At 51.6% G+C, this 18,154-nt stretch overlaps 1 protein-coding gene across 1 annotated transcript in view; it reads right to left on the bottom strand.

Moving 5' to 3' along the window:
• Positions 1-16,280, bottom strand: part of ZBTB7C (zinc finger and BTB domain containing 7C) — a 162,523-nt gene extending 146,243 nt beyond the window's left edge. Inside the window, exons 1-2 of the mRNA XM_069774903.1 lie at positions 16,185-16,280; positions 14,947-15,028 (exon numbers count right to left, since the gene is read on the bottom strand). The gene's annotated coding sequence lies outside the window, so the exon portion shown is untranslated. The remainder of the gene's footprint in view (positions 1-14,946; positions 15,029-16,184) is intronic.
• Positions 16,281-18,154: the final 1,874 nt, after the last annotated feature.

Below are 18,154 nucleotides of genomic sequence, written 5' to 3'. Positions count from 1 at the left end.
GCCTCTAGGTCATTTGTTTGATTGCCACCTAAGCAAACTGGTGAGGTCAAAAGGTCCTGCCCATGGGATGGTTCCTTGGTAAAGTGAATTGCTGATCAGCTCAAGAAAATAAGAAAGCAGAACAGCCTAATGCTGATTCTGCGCCCAGATCAGGAAATCTGGATTTCTTCCTTGTCCCCAAAGTGTATGAGACACCACTGTACTTGATGCTTTCACCATCAGGGCCACCACACCGAGCCAGCTCTCCAGCAAGGGCAACCAGTGCTCTCCAGCTCAGATTCATCCTGCTCAGGACCCAGTCCTCCCAGTCTGCCTCTGTGCCTGGATTGGGACCTAAAAATGCAGTTGCTGTCTTTTTTAAAGACTCATCGATACACATTATGCGTGACCAGCTGCCCTCTTGGCTATGAGATGGGAGCTTATTTAAGGGCTGAACCCGATCTTCTTCTTGCAGGGCATCACCAGAGCTCACCCAGCCCATCTTCATCACCGCAGCTCGGCAGAGAAACATGCCTGGTTTTTAAAGATATTCCTCCTGCCTCCTTGGTTCCTCAGTTGTGTGACTTTAAAGCTTTCTTCTGCACAGCTATAAAAGGGTGTGAGAAAACTTGGAAAGGAAACCCTGGGTGGTACAGACAACTGGAACAAGGAGCAATCTGTGCCCGGGGCAGGGGAGGGGGTGGCAGAGCCCACACGGTGCCATGCTGAATAGCTGCCGGGGAGGAAATGACACACCGCACTATCCTGCTTTTGTCCAGGGGCGAGACCAAAACGGTCCAGAAAAAAAAAAACCAACAAAACAAAAAGGGATTATTCTGGCTTGCACCGCTCCCTCCTCTCCCCGCTGCCCCCGTACAAGCTACTGGCAACCACCTCCGCATCCTTGCTCCTGTGGACCACGGGGCATCGTGGCCTGAGCAGCACCTGGTTCGGTTTAGCACCAGCCTTATGCTCCCCAGGTTTCTCCCTGCTCTTTGCTTTTTAATGAGGAATCATGGCCATAAAGCCACCCAGCGCTGGGTTTGGCTGGCCAGCAAAGCAGGGGCACGGGAACGCCCCGCTCCACTGCTCCTCATGGTGAGCTGCCAGCAAAACACTGCAGGCAGGGAGGAGCAGGCAGCGTCCTCCAGCCCTGCCCACGCTGCCTTCACATGAGGTGCCACCAAGCACACCAGCCATGGTGCCCACACTGGTGGTTCTCCCCAAGCCCCATCTCCCAAAGGGCCATGATTACAGGAGAGTCCCAGCTGCATTCACCCAAAACCCAAAGTCTTAAAAACTTTTCGCACCCATCATGCCAAAGAAAAGCTCAAAAATGTGGTGTTTCCCAATGCCCCACCGCCACCCACGAGGTCCACTCTTACCTCTGCTGTGCCCCACGCTCAGGCACGTCCTCTCCTGCACCCCTCCATCATCACAACAGCCTCACACTGTGGGGCTTCCCCAGAGTCCATCACTGGGACGATCCCCTCCCCACAGGTTTGTCTCCTCCCTCCCCACAGCTGAGGCTCATCCTCCAGCCACCTCCAGGTCAGATCCTTCACCTGCAGCTCATGAACCCTCTCCTAAATGCACAACCACCCTTTCAAGCCCCACCCTACAGTATCACACAGTTTTTCCATCTCTCTCTTTTTCCTGTTGTTTCGGTACCTCACCCATCACATCCTCCCCTGTAAAAGGACCAGAACTCACACTCTATTCCTCAGCCAAAACTATCTCCATATCTGAGCCACCCTTCACTCCTCTCTTCAGGCATGATGAAAACAAGCAAGGCACAAATGCCATCTTCTTACAAATTAAGGTAAGAAGCCCACCCTGAAAGGAACCCAAAATCTCTATCGGATGTATACATATCAATAGTATATCTTATTAAAGCAAAACCCCAGAGGAACCCCAACTAAACAACTGTCCATAGACACAAGTTCTCCTCCTACATCACACCGGCACTTCAAAAGGGCTCAGGCAAGATTAAATAAAAGGATGGATTGGAGAGTGCGGGAGTCAGGGAAGAGTGAATATTGTGGGACAGATCCACTCTTGTGGGACTTCAAAAAAAGCCTATAACCTAAAGCCAACTTACCAGGAGACGCACCCATGTCAATCACGAAGGCAACCCCAACTGATGTTCCTCAGTACTAGTGGAGGAGTTGGAGGGACAGCGAGGATTAGCCTGAACAGGGTGAAAAGGTTTTGGCTGAGCAAAGGAGGACTCCCTGGATCTCTACTCATCACACAGGGACTCAAAAGTCTCCTGCTTTAGTTGCCAGCACATTCAAGGCTTGGTCTAGTCTCAGTCCAAGTACTCAAAGCTTATGGTGGAGAAAAGACATCAGGGTGCAGAAAGAGCTGCCCGCAGCCACTTGGTTTTGCCTGGAGACACAGGACACCCTCATCCAGAGCAACTTCCCCATGCATGGAACCTCCTGGGGCAGAGCAGAGCTGCCCAGACCTAGAGGATGGCACCAATCACTGCTTCCCAGGCTTTGCCCCAGACCATGATCATACCCTGCCAAGCTCTGGCCACAGAAAAGAAGCCACCGAGTCCATCTTCAGCTGGTGCCAAACATCACAGCATCCCTTCAGCCCAAAGCAGTGCTGAGCCCAGCTCAGGGTCTGCTCTCCCTCTGCAGACACCAATGCTCCTCTGCCTGCACCAGCCATAAAACCCACTGCCCACCCCACAACTGGCCGGGGCCCTCAGCACTAGAAGCTGCAAACAAAAAGTCAAAATTATCAATTGCAGCAGACACATGTAAGTCATATTTTGCTTCTTTTGCATGTCAGAGCTTGCTCCTCTTTAAGGCATTTTTCTCTCAGCTCCCAAAAGTAGGATGGGGCTCTCCCTCCATCTTGCAGAAAAGAGAGACAAGGAGACCACAGCACCTCCCTCATCCCACTGACCCACATCCCACCCCCATCTTCCCCCAGCCCCAGCTCTCAGAGCCACCCAGCAACCCAGGGAAGCGTACAGCTACGCACGGCTGCCTCGCACGGCGGCAGCTCCCTGTTAACAGGACACCAGCTAATTCGACTACATCCACGTGAGCCGTGATAACTACAGCACTGCTATGCCTGAGCGACCTGCCCCAGTCACAGAGGATGCCTGCAGGAGAGCAAGACACCCTTGCGTGGGCTTCTCCAGGCACCTCCTAAAACCCAAAGCTTCCCCTTTGATTCTAGGATTCTATGATTTTCAGAGGGTTAATGTGCAATCCCACCACTGCCCCCGCCTCCACCAGCAAAGCAGAGGGTAGGCTGGGAGCAAGCACCTGGCTTGGGGATTGCTTTTGGTGCCTTTGTCAGGTCTGACTGAGCCTCAGTGAGCTACAGCCCTTTGCAAACCAAAGCTAGAGGCAGAAGAGGGTCAGAAATGATGCAGATGTCTCGGGTAACATCGCGCCGGCTTGCACAAGGTCACCTTACCAAGTACACCTCAGCAAGGTGAGCCCCAAGTAAAGACTGAAGATCTGCCACTTCCACATGGATCAGATCTTGACTGAGAGAAGCTGCAAACCTCCCCCATAGGGCTCTGCAGTGCACAGCCTGGATTAAAGACAATTCAATTTTCCTTTTGCCCTCCCTGAAGACTTATCTTGAGCATCTCCAGCTCCAAAGAAGAGCAAAACCTGACCATTGTCCCTCCAGAAACCAGCAGCAAGTGGAAGCACTACCAGAGGCCCCTTCTCAAACCCAACCACACAGCAAAGCCACCTACCGCAATCCTCCCACTGGCATCCGTTCCTCATCCATGGAGAAAAGCTGCCCCATGCAGATACACCTCCTCTTTATGTTCCTAATGACTTATTATTGATAACCTATAGGCATAGCTGACCAGCCAACCTGCCGTACCTGCAGCAGAGCCTCCTCTTGCTCAGCTGTTGAAGGATCTGACCTGGAGGTAGCTAGATGATGAGCTTCAGCTGTAGGGAGGGAGGAGGAGAGCCCATAGAAAGGTGGGGAGGGGATCATCCTGGCAATGGACTTTGGGGAAGACCCACAGCACAAGGCCAATGGGATGGAGAAGTGCCCAAGATCGGGGAGCAGGAGAGGACATCCCTGAGCATAGGGCGCAGCAAGGGAGGAAGATTTAGCCCTCTGGGTCATCTCACTCATCTGGGTGTCCCCCAGGACCTGAGTCACCAGGCACTCATTAGCCACCTCAGCCACCCAAGGCACCACCAGCCCTGGGGCCAGTGCAATGCGGGGAGCCCTGGGGAAGCGTTGAAAGGCTGCATGGAGCCGCCTGCTTCAGATTGCACTGTCTGAACATTTGCATATTTGGAACCACATAAAACCATCCCCTATTACTAACAAAAATAGCTTAAAAGCAAAAGAGAAGTGCATCTGCAAATATTTTGGGGGTGCGCAACCCTGCCGAACCTACCACGGTGGTTGCCAAAACCCACAAAGATGTCCCCATCCCCAGGAGCTCATGGTGGAGCATGAGATGAGGCATAGCACACAAGGAAAAGGTGTTCAGCAGTGGTATCCAGTGCAGCAGAAAAAATGGTTTATGGTTAAGTGGTGGGTTTTTTTTACAACCCACACCTACACATTGTCCACCCATTCGTTTCCCTGCAGACTCATCCAAACACTCACTACTTCCAAGATGCTTCCCAACAAGGATCAACTTTGTTAAGAAAAAGAATAGAGCCCTAGGCAAAATTAGCTTTTTGTCTCCCAAACAGGCAATTACCTCTTGCAAAACTATGTAAGTCTAAAATGCACGAAAGGCAATATTAAGCTTTACTAAAATGGTGCCTTTAAAGTACAAATTGTTGCAACGTGTGAAAAGAACATGGGGGATTTGCAGCCGTGGAAAACTGGGACTACTTTTTATTTTATAGTTTCCAGGCATACCAGGCTCCAATAGAGATGACCCTAAAAAAATCACAACTACAGCTGTATTACATACAGCACCCCTTTTTTAGATTATTTTAGAGGAGGTGCAAATGAATTGCTTCTCCGTTCCTCCTGAAGCCCCCCTAGATACGCTCTAAATATGACCGCGCAACCTGCATTCCCAAGGTATACCTGTAATATAGGTAAAACATAAACCAAACTGCAACGTATACCTAATATATGGCGATGTGATGTGGCTAAAAATGTTCTTGGCGTTTATTTGGGACTACCTACAGAAGAAAACCCCGATGTTCCTACCTACGTGGCAATCTGGGCATGCTAGATGAATATCAAAACATCTTCATTGCCCACCATCACTACACATAGCCATTAAGTAGACAGATGCAGACAGAGATTAGGAAACATTTTTGGAGATCATTAGGACAGGCCTTCTAAAGGCACAAGCTTCAGGATGCAGTGAAGTGAAAGGCAAAACAGAGATTTGAGATTTACATCCCAGATCAGGCTCCGGAGCATGAAGCAATAACGGTGGTTCTGGATAGCACAGGCAGCAAACTGTGTCTAATGTGTCTTCTTCAGACAGGCAAAGCAGGCAGGAATGAAGCAGGCACAGGTCTATGCAGATTCCAGCCCATGACACACTCAGCAGAGATTAAAAAGTCTAAGTGCTTTCTAAAGAACAACAACCAAAAAAAGCCCCTTCAGTCATTAGCTCATTTATTTTTATATGAAAAAAAAAAAAAAAGCAGCATCTCCGTAGAACAGTTTCAGGGATGCCCCTCCTGCATGTCTGCTCTCCCCCACAACCATCAAAAGAAGCGAGCTGAAGGTGAAGCAGTTCTCCAGGGGCAGGAAAGCAGACAGCTCTGGAAATCCCATGGAAAAATGGATTCCTTCTCATGCCTGAGCATGTCACACCCTCGACCTCTCCTGCCACCAGAATCACCAGCATGTCCCCATTGAGGACCGCGGCTGGCATGAAATCATCCTAGCATTTTACAGGAAACGCTGCCCATAAATGCCTGCACAAAATGAATGCAAAATTATGCAGCTAATTTGCATGGGTAATTACTATGAATTAGTATGCAATTGGCCAATTAGATTCCCTTCTTGCATGTATGCCATTTCTAAATTCAGGCCTCATCATAGGGCGATCTCCTGGTTTGATAAGCAGTCCAGCCGATGGGCTGTCTCCAAGTTCTGCTCCCAACCTCAAGATCATCCTCCAGCTCCTTTGTGGGCTTCCATCACAAGTACAGGCTAAAAACATTCACTGATCCCAGACAGCTTTCAATAAATTTACAGGATTTTATCTATAAGGGACCTCTGAGATGACCTAACCTCAACTCAATTCAAAGAGCAGAGCCTCATAAAGCCCACGTCTGACATTTGAGCTAAAGCACCTTTTTCAGGAAGACACTCAATCCTGAACTAAAGATGATGAAGAACCCATTCCACCCCTACGCAAGCATGTCAGCAGCCTGCCTGGAAGTTTATACAACATTTGGCACATCCAGTTAAAAGATGCAATGGAAATGCTTTTACTACTCATCCACAGCGCAAGTGCTTCGAGGACTGAGAGGGTATCACGGAGGACCAGCCATCCCCACTGACTTGGAGGCAGTACGTGTCTTCAAACTCCTTTTTCACCTCTAGATGCAATCTGGCGGAGTCCAACCAGGGAAGAAATAATGAAGGAAAATAGCCTCCCAACAAGCCTGGTTTGAAGCCATCCCAGTGGGACCAGGTGGGCTGCATGAATTTGGGGTAACAGAGAGTGGGAAGGGGGTCTATCCTGCTCCTTACCCTTCCCCAGGTCCTCTCCTGGGGCTGGCGACCCAAGTGACAAGCAGCCACTCTTCCAGGCAGAGCTTCTTCGCCTCCAGTGACTGTGGAGTTCTGGAGTTCCTCACGGAGAGAAGAGCCTGGCGAGCTGTGAGTCCATTTTGGGGAGCCCGGGGGCTGGCAGGGGAGTGTGGCTGTGCCAGACCCCCTTGACTGTGCAGGGTTTTCCTATTCCTAGGGAGGAGGAGGAGGAGGAGGAGGACAGGAGCACCAGGGAATGACTAAGTCCCATTAACAGCACTGGGGTTGCCAAGCAACTAGGAGGCACCTGCAAGAGACAATAGGGACCAGGGCCAAAATTGCAGTGGCACCATACGGTGGTTAACCCCCACGCACTCACCGGCCGCTCCTCCACCCAAAATCAGGCCCCTGAGGTCTATCTCATGAAAGATGCTCACGCAGCAGGACCACCCGTGAAGGCGAGGATGCCCATACTTGTTCCACCAAGGAAGGCGTCACTACCCCATGTTGGGTGGGGTGAAGGGGAGCATTATTTCCCGAAAATCCTCCCACAAGTGTCCCGATCCCCAATCCTCACTCCCCACACCTCGATCCCTTTTATCCGGCACCCCAGGGCAGCAACAATGGAAAGTTACAGCAGATTTCCCCTCCGACGCTGTGCCAACTTTTGCCAAAACAGAGGAAACTCACTCAAGACTGGAAAGTGACTTTAATTTCCTCCTCAGACTTTTTTTTTTTTTTTTGGCAGCAGGGGGGTGTTTTATTTATTTCTTTTTAATGCCTTCGCCTGCCTTTAAGCTACACCTCCCAGAAAAGGAGCATCCCAATGGCATGCCCATCCACAGATACCCAAAGAAGGGAGGCTCAGCGCTTGGCACAGCAGCATCTTCCCCAATTACTCATGTTTCAAAATCAAAAGTGCCTTTTTCCTCTATTCTGCCCTCCCTAAAACCAAGCAATCCTGCAGTTCAGCTTGGCCACAGGACAAATAGCTCCAATATTGCATGGGTTTTTTCCCAGCTCTGCGGTAGGCACATCCTGGGGAAGCGGTCCAGGTCCGATAGGGATCACAGTGTGAAGAACTAACTGCTCAGCATCACCAGCCCCGAGATGCCACCACCCTTAAACTCATCCATAGCCAGGGCTGATGGCACTTTGCTCCGGGGCTTTGCTAAAGGCTCCAACGTCTTTCTCTAAAGAAGTCTCAGGTCTGCAGTTAGCTGTTGGTGCAAATAAGGTGACCTCCAAAGCTACATCAGCAACTGCTGTGAAGACACCATCCTCCTCCTCCCTGCTTCTCCCTGCACCGATGCACGTTTAAAACACGCTGTGTTTTAATGTGGTAGTTTTTCTACCTCTTCCTTTCAGCTGGGATTGCATGCCTAAAACAAGAACAAACAGGTATTTTGCAAGCATGGCTGGCCATTTCTTTACAATTCAAAGCCCGATAAAGATAACGGGCTTAGAATAACCCCGCACGCACAGTCCCGGAGAAGGCCTGCTCCTGAAATCAATGGACTAGCCAGGCGAATAAAATCACTCACACTTGGAAGTGTTGCAAGCTCAGTCCGTAATAGAGGACATAAAAAAATGCATCAGAACATAACACAGGTGGTGCTGCAGGAGTAACATACATACACGTACAAATAAAGCTGCTGAAGTGGGATACTCGAGTTGCATCAACATCACAAAAAATGAGGTTAACAACCTCTTTTTCATATTTTGAAGGGAAATCATAAAATGAGTTGTTTGTAAACTGACACTAAATTAATTTACAAGTTGATGTTTATTTTGTGAAGCCCATCATTATTATGGGTCACTTTAAATTTACAACGTGAACCTGGTAAATTCATGCATCATCATATTAATTGTACATTATCAAAGGGCTCATTTATAGCCTTATCATTTGAAATGGTGATCGTTAAAGAAACCCTGCTGCTTTTTTTCCCCACTTACAATTTCACATGGCATCTCTATGCTTCTCAACAGACTGACCAAGAAGTGTTTATCTTCTTGGGGAAAAAAAAAAAAAGACTCTAAAACAGAATATCAGGGATTAATTTAATTAATCCAGGGCACCAGCCAACACCAGGTCTGCACCAATGCCTGGTGCCTTTAGGTTGAAGGGAAGACCAAGGCCCCCAGTACCAAATTCCAGCCCCAAAAAGAAACTCCAAGCTGCAAACATCCAAAATATAAAGACAAGGCGGCAGACGGCAATGCAATAACAACGCTGCCTGCAAATCCCCGCTGAGCAACTTCAGTGACTATCATCAGTCATGTTTCTCTTCTCCTCTGTTTAATTGACAATCAAGATGCTTAAAAGCGACAATGAATACCCTGAATGTTTTCTCTCGCATCACCGTGATTAACTTCTGGTACTTAATTCTCAAGCTGCAAACGGTCACCAATTTTGGTGTCTTCTGGACTTTAACCTCAAGCTCATTGCTGACCTAGCTGAGGTCACCATGCTCCTGCCCACCCTTTTTTGGTTTTACTTTGATCGTATGTTCATCACAGAGCAAGACAACCTAAAAATAAATCCCCCAAAGGGATTTATATTTAAAAGTTGCCAACGGCTTCTTACTCATGTCCCTGTGCCAAGGTACAACATGCTCTACAGAAGGGCTCATCTTCGTTGCAGTCATGGAGTTCATCACCTGCCAATTAGCTTGAGGTCCATACATTTGCTAACGCTGATTTGGTTACTCCCATCAGATTTGATCAAGCATGCAAATCTTCAGGTCTTACGCTAGGCAAAGCCTACAGAAAGGAGAGGGCCTGAGCCAATAAATAAATAAAAATATCATTTTGGGATTAAACTGAAAAAGAAGGCAAGAAGTAAAACTTTCTCCTCCCTCCCAACCTCCTCCTCTGCTGCGTGTTGTTAAACACGATGCAATGAGAAGGTTCAGACAGCGTTGGAAAGGCTCCTTCCACCAGGAACAAAGACCCAGAGGTCCTACAGGGCAAAGGCCATCTTGCAGACTGGTAGATCTTGTATGCACTAGACCCAAAATCTGCAAGAAGTAGCAACAATAGGTTGGGAGACACCACTTTTCTCAGCAAATCAGTACCTTCTAAGGTTACTTAAGACTTTCTAGTGCATCGTTCACCCCACAACCCAAAAGGACCCGTGTCCGTGGCAGAAGCAACAACTTTCAGTTAAGCCAAAGAGCTGCTGGTTTTTCCCACTGGAAGACATAAATAAAATGTCCACGTCACATTCATAGGGGTTGTCCTGTCCAGTTTCCAATAGGGTTCATCCTATTGGTGGACTCAGATTTTCCCTGCAGCTCCAAGTGGAGGCAGTAATTCCACATTTCAGGTCCTGAACCTTCATATAGTTTTGTTATTAAACAGTTGACACTGCCTTGAAGCCTGGGAGCGGCGTTTTATGTGCATGTGAGAGTTTATAGAACATTTGGGTGTCATTTCTGATGAATGGCCCTGCATAAATGTTAGATCTCCAACCCATTGCTCTTGCAAATACTGTTATTTTTTTCTTATTTATTTGTATTGCAGTAATTCATTCAGGTGCCAACCAAGACTGAGGCCATGCTATCAATATGCAGCCTGACAGCAGCAGCAAGAGACAGCACCGGCTCTACAGACCGCACAGGAGAACAGAAAGCATCATGGCTAGTGTTGGTGGGGAATGGAGGTAAAACCAGATGATGTCCCCAAATCCCAAGGAAAACCCCAGCAAAACAAACAGAAAGAGAATCCCGATCAACAGAGCACCATCTAAGTGTTTAACCAGAAGAGGACCACAGAAGCCCCATCACAGGCAGAACAAGGAGTCTTAGACAGACCTTTCATATTGAGATGCATGTCCCGCCCAAACACCTGGACCATGACAAGAACAACTAAAGGCCATCAGCTCATGCCTCTGCAAAACCAGTCCCAGATAAAGCTGTCCTAACTGGGACAGCATCCTTATCCACCCCAGAGACCTGCTACCCTGCAGGAACAATAAGCACACCCAACACACGCTCCAGCATTGGTTTGTATGGACCGACAGGATGAGATCCTATCAGCCCGTACCGCTCCTCTTCTCTACAGTGTGCCCCGAAGCGGCATGCAAGCCCTGCTGCTGGTGAGCAATGCAGAAGCAGTGGGTGGATTTGCAATATCCCAGCTCTGGTCTGGCAAGGTGCGGACCTGCACTACCCTTGACGAAGCCAACACGCTGTCCAGAAGGAGGCTGACATGGCCCATCAGCACCTTTGGGGATGTGGGCTAACTCCACATCTGTGGCCAGGCACTGTGTCACCTCCTCTACGTGTGCCAGATGTTCGTCCCACCGCATGAAGGACCATGCGTGCGGACAACCACCATGGCTACGGGTGACAGCGAGCTGCTGCCACCTCGAGCCACAGCAGCCAAAGTGTCACCAGGATGGGCCGGACCTCCAAGCCACGGAGGTCTGCTGAGATCCTAGTCCCACTCCCTGGGAACTGTACCACCATCTGCAACGGAGGCAGAACTGGCTTCTGGTTCTCCTTGCTACCAGGAACAGGCAGTGTTATCTCACCCTTTGAAATCTTTCTTCTAAGCCCTGCTCTTGTAGCAACTCCCTTTGCTCCTGGAGATCCACTGGAGAGGAAACCAGCAGCCTGGTAATTCCCACCACTCCCCACCCGCCTGCCTCTTCCTCCTCCTCTAAAAAAGAAAAAAAAAAAAAAAAAAAAAAGCAAACCTTTTCAGACCAACCAGCTTAGGTAAATAAGCCAACACAGCCCCTCCCAGCAACAATAATGGAGAGCTAAGATCTAATTAAATAAATGAAACAGATTCATAAGAACGGGGAGGGTGGTTTCTCTGAGCCGGTCACAGTGAGATTAAACACAGAGCGAGACCCGGATCCCTTTTCACCAGAGTGCTGTAAAAAGAGTGGCACAGACCCAGCAGAGCTTAAAATACACGGCAGGGCACACCCTTCCCTCCAAACACACCTGCCACTTTTTTTTCCCCAACTTTTTCTCTCCCACATCCTCTCTGGAAAAGCCAAACTTCGTTCATTACAGAACCAAACTATTTCCTTTTTTATTCTAATATTTCCTTTTTTTTTATGGGCAACCATCTGGGAGTGGGGAGGGGAAAGGAAGCCCTGGAGCTTTTCAGACACAATTAAAAAAAAAAAAAAAAAGTATGATTAAAACCAAAAAGCATAAACAAACAAACCATGTTACCCAGAATAATGACGTCGGGGAAAAGCGCCAAAAAAATTGTATAAGCTTCTGGAGCATGGCAGGAGAAGAGAACGGAGAGTCCTCACTGCCGATGAGAGCGTGCCGCTGCCATGGGCTGGCGGCTCGGTCAGCAGGGATGCTCTGGGCGAGCCAGGAATTAAAAGGGTTTCACATAGATTTAGCTGCCTAAATATATCTTCGGGCACCTGGTTCTGGTAATTGCAAAGCCCCAGTCTAAGCAAACTCAGATCCTTTCGATACGATGTAATTGCCCCTGTACTCCGCTCTGGTGAGAGCCCCACCTGCAGTACTGTGTCCGGCTCAGAGAAACATGGACCTGTTGGAGCAGGACAGAGCGGGGACAGAAGATGATCAGGGGGCTGGAGCACCTCTCCTGTGCTCAGAGCAGGACAAAGCATAAGAAGGACATGGACCTGTTGGAGCAGGTCCAGAGGGGGGCCATGAAGATGATCAGGGGGCTGGAGCACCTCTCCTGTGAGGACAGGCTGAGAGAGTTGGGGTTGTTCAGCCTGGAGAAGAGAAGGCTCCGGGGAGACCTTATTGTGGCCTTTCGATGCTTAAAGGGGGCTTGGAAGAAAGATGGGGACAGAGTTTTTAGTAGAGCCTGTAGCAACAGGACAAGGGGTAATGGTTATAAACTAAAAGAGGGGAGATTCAGACTAGATAGAAGGAAGAAATGTTTTATGATGAGGGTGGTGAGGCACTGGGAGAGGTTTCCCAGAGAGGTGGTAGATGCCCCATCCCTGGGAATGTTCCAGGTGAGGTTGGACGGGGCTCCGAGCAACCTGATCTAGTGGAAGATGTCCCTGCTTATTGCAGGGGAGTTGGACTAGATCGACCTGTATTAATACCAGGGGTTGCCCCAAAACATGTGCAGGACCTTGCACTTGGCCTTGTTGAACCTCACAAGGTTCACATGGGCCCAATTCTCGAGCTTGTCCAGGTCTCTCTGGATGGCATCCCGTCCCTCAGGCGGGTCAGCCGCACCACTCAGCTTGATGTGATCTGCAAATATAAACCCCCCAGAGCTATTCTTGTTTTCTAGCTTCATCATTTTTGGCAGCATCGTGCAATATTCTGCAGTGATGACAAACGGGGGGCACGCAAGGTGGTCAGCATTACCCAGAACCAAGCTGATGTTCTCCTGAAAAATGGGGAGCACAGAGGGATCCACCTATTGCTCCTGCCCTAAGAAGGAAGCATTTAGGGGGGATGCTTTGCACCCAAGGGTTTCCACCCTGATGCACCACCCTAAAAGTAACAGGGTGCAAGAGCCACATGAAAATTATGGTGCGGAGGAGGGGGATAGCATGCAGCATTGAGACAGGGCTAGTAGAAAACACAGGCAGTGCAGGCAGCCACACTCCTGAGATACCAACACTGCAGCGGAGAAGATAAATGACTGGCCCAAGGCCACACAGCGAGGCAGTGTCCCCTCTACATGACTTTCAGTCCCTGCTCTGGCACAGGATCACTAAGGGATCCTTCAACAAAATATTATATTGGCTTCAAAATCGTGTGATTTATTTTACACCCATACACACTCACACATATGAATGTACTTTTTTTTTTTTTTTTTGCCTCCTTCTTTCTCCTCTATCCAGACACACTCAAGCACATCCCAAAACCTCTCTGAATAACCAGAAAAAGAAAAAACTTCATATTTCTCCGGTAAAGGAGAACTCGTAGGGGTTGACTTGACTCCAGGAGCTGGGGCTTTGCATGAAGCCGGATGCTGCCAACAGTCCCACCTGGCAAATCAGCACCTGTATTTACAACCACACGCCAGGAGATACTGCAAATATTTCCTAGAAGCTATAAAACCCATCCCGACAATTGCAACGGGAGCGGGGATGAATTAGCTGAAGCCTGTCACTTGGAGAAGTCACGCTGGAGGAGATCCATCCAGGTAATCCATCTTTCTGCTGTGTTATACAATGACATGGTAATGGCCAGCCCGGAGGGATTTCCTTCAGGAAAACTCAACTGTTACTAAAATGGTAAGTTAATACTGAGCAAGAACTCAGCTGCCGTTAGACCAAAGGATGGGCATGACAGGGAATAAAATATTACAGTCCCCATTCAAATATTTTTATTTATAAGAGCAGAAATAAATAGACCTATCTGCAGGCTGCAAAGAGAGGAGGCTGAGATTAAAAGAAAAAAAGAAAAAAACCTGCACACATCGATTCCTTCTTTGCCATTTTTCCTAATAAATAGCCCAGCACGGCTGTGCTGATGGGTAGCTGGGGTGGAGGAGGGCATGCTGCCCAGCTCTCGCAGAGACACAGGACACAAATCTGAGCTCAGGCTCTGCCCTTTTGTGTTGATTAAAAAAAAAAAAAGAAGAAGAAAAAAAGAAAGCCAGAAAAGTTATGTTGCTAATAAAGGGCTCTATTGTGCCATCAATTTTTTAAGCTTTAATGATTTCGGGAGGAAGTTCAGCTCAGCAATCAATAGCACAATATGGGCAGGAGGGCTCAGAGGAAATTCAGTGCCGGAGCTGCGGCGAGGGCTGGCGGAAAGGGGGGTTCAGAGGAAGGGGGTTCCCCTTGCTCGGGGCAGAGAGGGCCTCCCGGGACCCCACATAGGCTGGGGACCCCTGTCCCGCACAGCTCCCCATCCTGTTTAGCCGACGCGGTGCGAGCTCCCCCTCCTGCCGCACGGTGTGTGCGGCGGGGGGACAGCGGGGACATTTGGGGATGCTAGGACCGCTGCCAGCAGCCCGGGAGGTGGCAAAGCACCCATGCCACCTGGGATGCTCATCCCACACTCCCCGTACCAGGGCTGAGTGCATCCCTGGGATGCTCGCCCCACGCTGAGCCCATCCCAGGGATGCTCACCCCACACTCCCCACACCCAGACTGAGCACATCCCAGGGATGCTCGCCCCACGCTGAGGCCGTCCCAGGGATGCTCGCCACCAGGCCCACCGGTCCCTGGGCACCATCGCTGGGGACACACAGGCATTCCTCCAGGTCCCGCTCCTCCAGGCAACCCACTGGGAGGGCAGCCAGCCCCCCGCTCCTGCCCGCAGCGGGAGCACACGCCGGCAGACGTACCGCATCGCCGAGGCTCGGTGCTGCTGCCGGGGAGGCAGGACGCGGGGTTATCCGGGGAGGTGGGATCCTGCGCCAGGCAAACCTAAGTGACACGGGGATACAGCGTGAAGCTCTTCAGCATCAGCGGGGACAACGCCTCGACCGAGGTGCCACCCCAGCACAAACCACAACCGCCTCTGAGTTTACACGGGCTCAGGCAGCAGCCGGATAAATAACCGGAATAAAAACCCACCGAGGACTCCCCGGCACTGGGTGGGGGGATGCCCTGAGCCACTGGGTCCCTGCCCTGGTGCGAGATGCAGAGGAGAAGGGACGGGCTGCGATGCGGTCACCCCCCCCAGACACCCCTGCATCTTGTCCTTAATTACAAGTAAAAGCTGATCCTCTAAAGTCAGCATGCACTTGGCAGCAGCGCTCAGGATCGTCTCGGCTGCAGCGCGAGCAACCGCAGGCAGTGGGAACTCCAGCAAAAGTTTTGCCACGATACACAAAAAAAAAATTTTAAAATTAATCATAATAATTAATCAAAAAAAAAAAAAGAATGGTAATAATCATTCAACAAAAAAGAAGGGGCGGGGGGGGGAATAGCAGACCTGGAAGCCAGGAGCGACGGCGACAGCAGTGCTGCCTCTGCCTGATGCTGCCGCAGCTCGGGGACCCACCGGTGCTGCGACCCCGCCGGGAGAACCGGGCACCGTCCCCCCCCCCGGTCCCGGGGAAGGAGGGAAAGAAGGAGGGAAGGAGGGAGGGGAAGCCACCGCCTCCCCACGCAGGAGGGTCCACGGAGGAGGGCGCTGGGTGATGGGGGAGAGGGATACACCCGTCCCGCCGGTGCACCCCCCCGGTCCCCCCGTGGGTGAAGGCAGCAGACGGGGGGGCCCCCCAGTTCTCCTACCCCCGGGACGGGAATTCCGGTGGGGCCAAGCGGGAGAAAATGCGGCCGGGAGGGGGGGGGGGATTGGTTGTGGGTTTTTTTAAAAATATTGAATAAAATTTTTAAAAAAGAACTTACCGTCTGAAACGAAATTAAAAGGGAGGGAGCCCCAGCGGCGCGGAGCCGGGGGGGGGAGCATCGCCCCCGCCGGTGGGACGGGACGGGGCGGGACGGGGCGGGACGGGGCAGCGGCAACGACGCGCACCTCAGGGCCGGGGTGTGGGGTGTGGGGGGGCGGCTGGGGACGCGTGTGAGGTGAAGGGGCGCGGGGGGGTGGCGGAACACGACCGGGACTCGGACCCACCTGCGTGCCGGCAGCCGCCCGCCCCGTCCGGCGGCGGCGGTGACCCCGCTTCTGGCGGCGGCTGAGGCGAGCGAAGGGCCCGGATGTCGGTAGCCCGCTCCCTCCCCTCAGCGCGGCTCGCTCGCCCCCCCCCCCCCCCAGTCACCGCGGCCGCCGCCGCCGCTGCCGCCACAGCCCGGGGCGGCACCACCCCCGCCGGGGCGGGGGGGGGGGGGGGTGTCACCGGCGGAGAAGGGGGGGTGTGAGGGGGGGTGAAGGAGGGGTCCCGCCGTCCCGCCCGCCCCGTCGGGGCGCCGCGCGCTGCCACGTGGGACCGGCGGGGTTTGGCGTGGAGGAGGGGTGTGCGGGGGGGGGGGCTGCCCCTCCTTACTCCCTCCCTCCTTCCCCCCCCCCGCCCCCCGCGGCGGGCTTGACAGGTCCACGCGACCAAACAAACCGCGGTGGACGGGCGGGTGGTTCGGCCAATCGGGAGGGGGGAAGAGGGGGAGCGGGGCGGGGCCGGCGGCAGCAGCCTGAGGGGAGCGCGGTGTCCGCGGCGCCCCGGGGTCTGAGCGCCGCCCGCTGCTCTTCGCCTCAGGGCAGGGAAAGGGGCGAAGCTGCGCCCGCCTTCCCCTCACGGCCCTCGGGGGGGCTCTCTGAGGGGGAATAACGGCCACCGACACGATTGGGGGCTGTCGCTGCGGGGCACGGGTGGGGAGTGGAGGCGCGATCCCCTCAGCCCTCGCCGTAGCTGCGCCTGAGGGAGCGGGGAAGGCGGGGGGGGGGGGGGGGGTGGACGACATTGCCCTGTAGCTGGCACCAGGCCCTGGCACAGCAAACGGGCAGAGTTTGGGGAAGCCGGTGCTGTTGGGAAGGGGGAGAGCTCCCCGGCATCCACCTTCAGCCCACCGGTCACCGGCCTTCAGGGCCGCTGAGGAGGTTTTGCAGGGTTGACCCTCCAAAGGCCGTGCCCTCTGGAGAAAAACTGAAGCGAGCAGTCCTGTCCTGGACTATTAGCTGATTCCAGCCGAATAAACCCTTAGATGGGAAATAAACCCAAAATACAGAGCGGCAGGGCTGCTCCAGCATCGTCCTTGGGTCCCACTCGCAGGCAGGGGCATGGTGGAGCGGGGTACAGTCCGACGGCATTCCCCGGCCCTCCCGGAGATCTAGCAGCTCTGGATCCTCTCTGCATCCCCTTCCGAATTACCCCTGTCCGCCTGTGTTAAGGGGATTCAAGATAAAAGTTTTTCTTCTGAGAAAAAAAAAATAAAACTTCCTGAATGGATCAGTTTCCATGTTCATGTGGATCACAAGCTTAGGGTGCCACCTGCCCTGTGTTTTGTTAAACCGACATCGTCCTTGAAGCCAACCTGACAAAACTTGGGGATGATCCCGTATCACCCCTCAGCCTCAACTGTTGGGCTGTGGGGGAATAAAATCTGACTTGTGGAGAAAGTAGGCAAAGAATGTACCTAAATCCTGCTCACTCCATGAAATTAAGATAGCAAGAAGCCTCCTTTATATGCTTAGGCAACTTGGTCCCAAAACTGGTATTCCAAAGGAAGAAATATCGAGGTCCTGACACCAGATTTTTCTGACGGTTGCTTTGTTTGGCAGGCTGTTGTTTTGGGGATTTGGGATTTTTATTATTATTATTAAGTCAGACCTAGCCAAAAGCACAATTTGTTTTTATTTCATCTGGCAGCCTACCCCATCATCAGGCTTCCGTGCTTTCCCACCAGGTCCTTGAATGCAATTGGCACGATGCTGAGTCATGGAAGAACATTGTCAGCTTAAACTCTAAGCAGTTGAGTCTTCACCTTCAATATCAGCTATTTGGGGGGGGGATGACAGGAGGGAGGACTGTCCTCCCAGTGCGTATTTAGAACATTTCCAGTATATTTGCACGCTATTTTCTAGGGTTTCTGTCACAGATGCAGCAAACTTTCCTAAAATGTTTTCAATGAAACACCATTTCAAGCTGTTCC

The sequence above is a fragment of the Haliaeetus albicilla genome, chromosome W (genome assembly GCF_947461875.1).
Source record: "Haliaeetus albicilla chromosome W, bHalAlb1.1, whole genome shotgun sequence".
In the NCBI taxonomy this organism is placed as follows: Eukaryota; Metazoa; Chordata; class Aves; order Accipitriformes; family Accipitridae; genus Haliaeetus; species Haliaeetus albicilla.
Note: the sequence above shows the minus strand (reverse complement) of the source record. Positions and strands in the feature narration are given on the sequence as shown.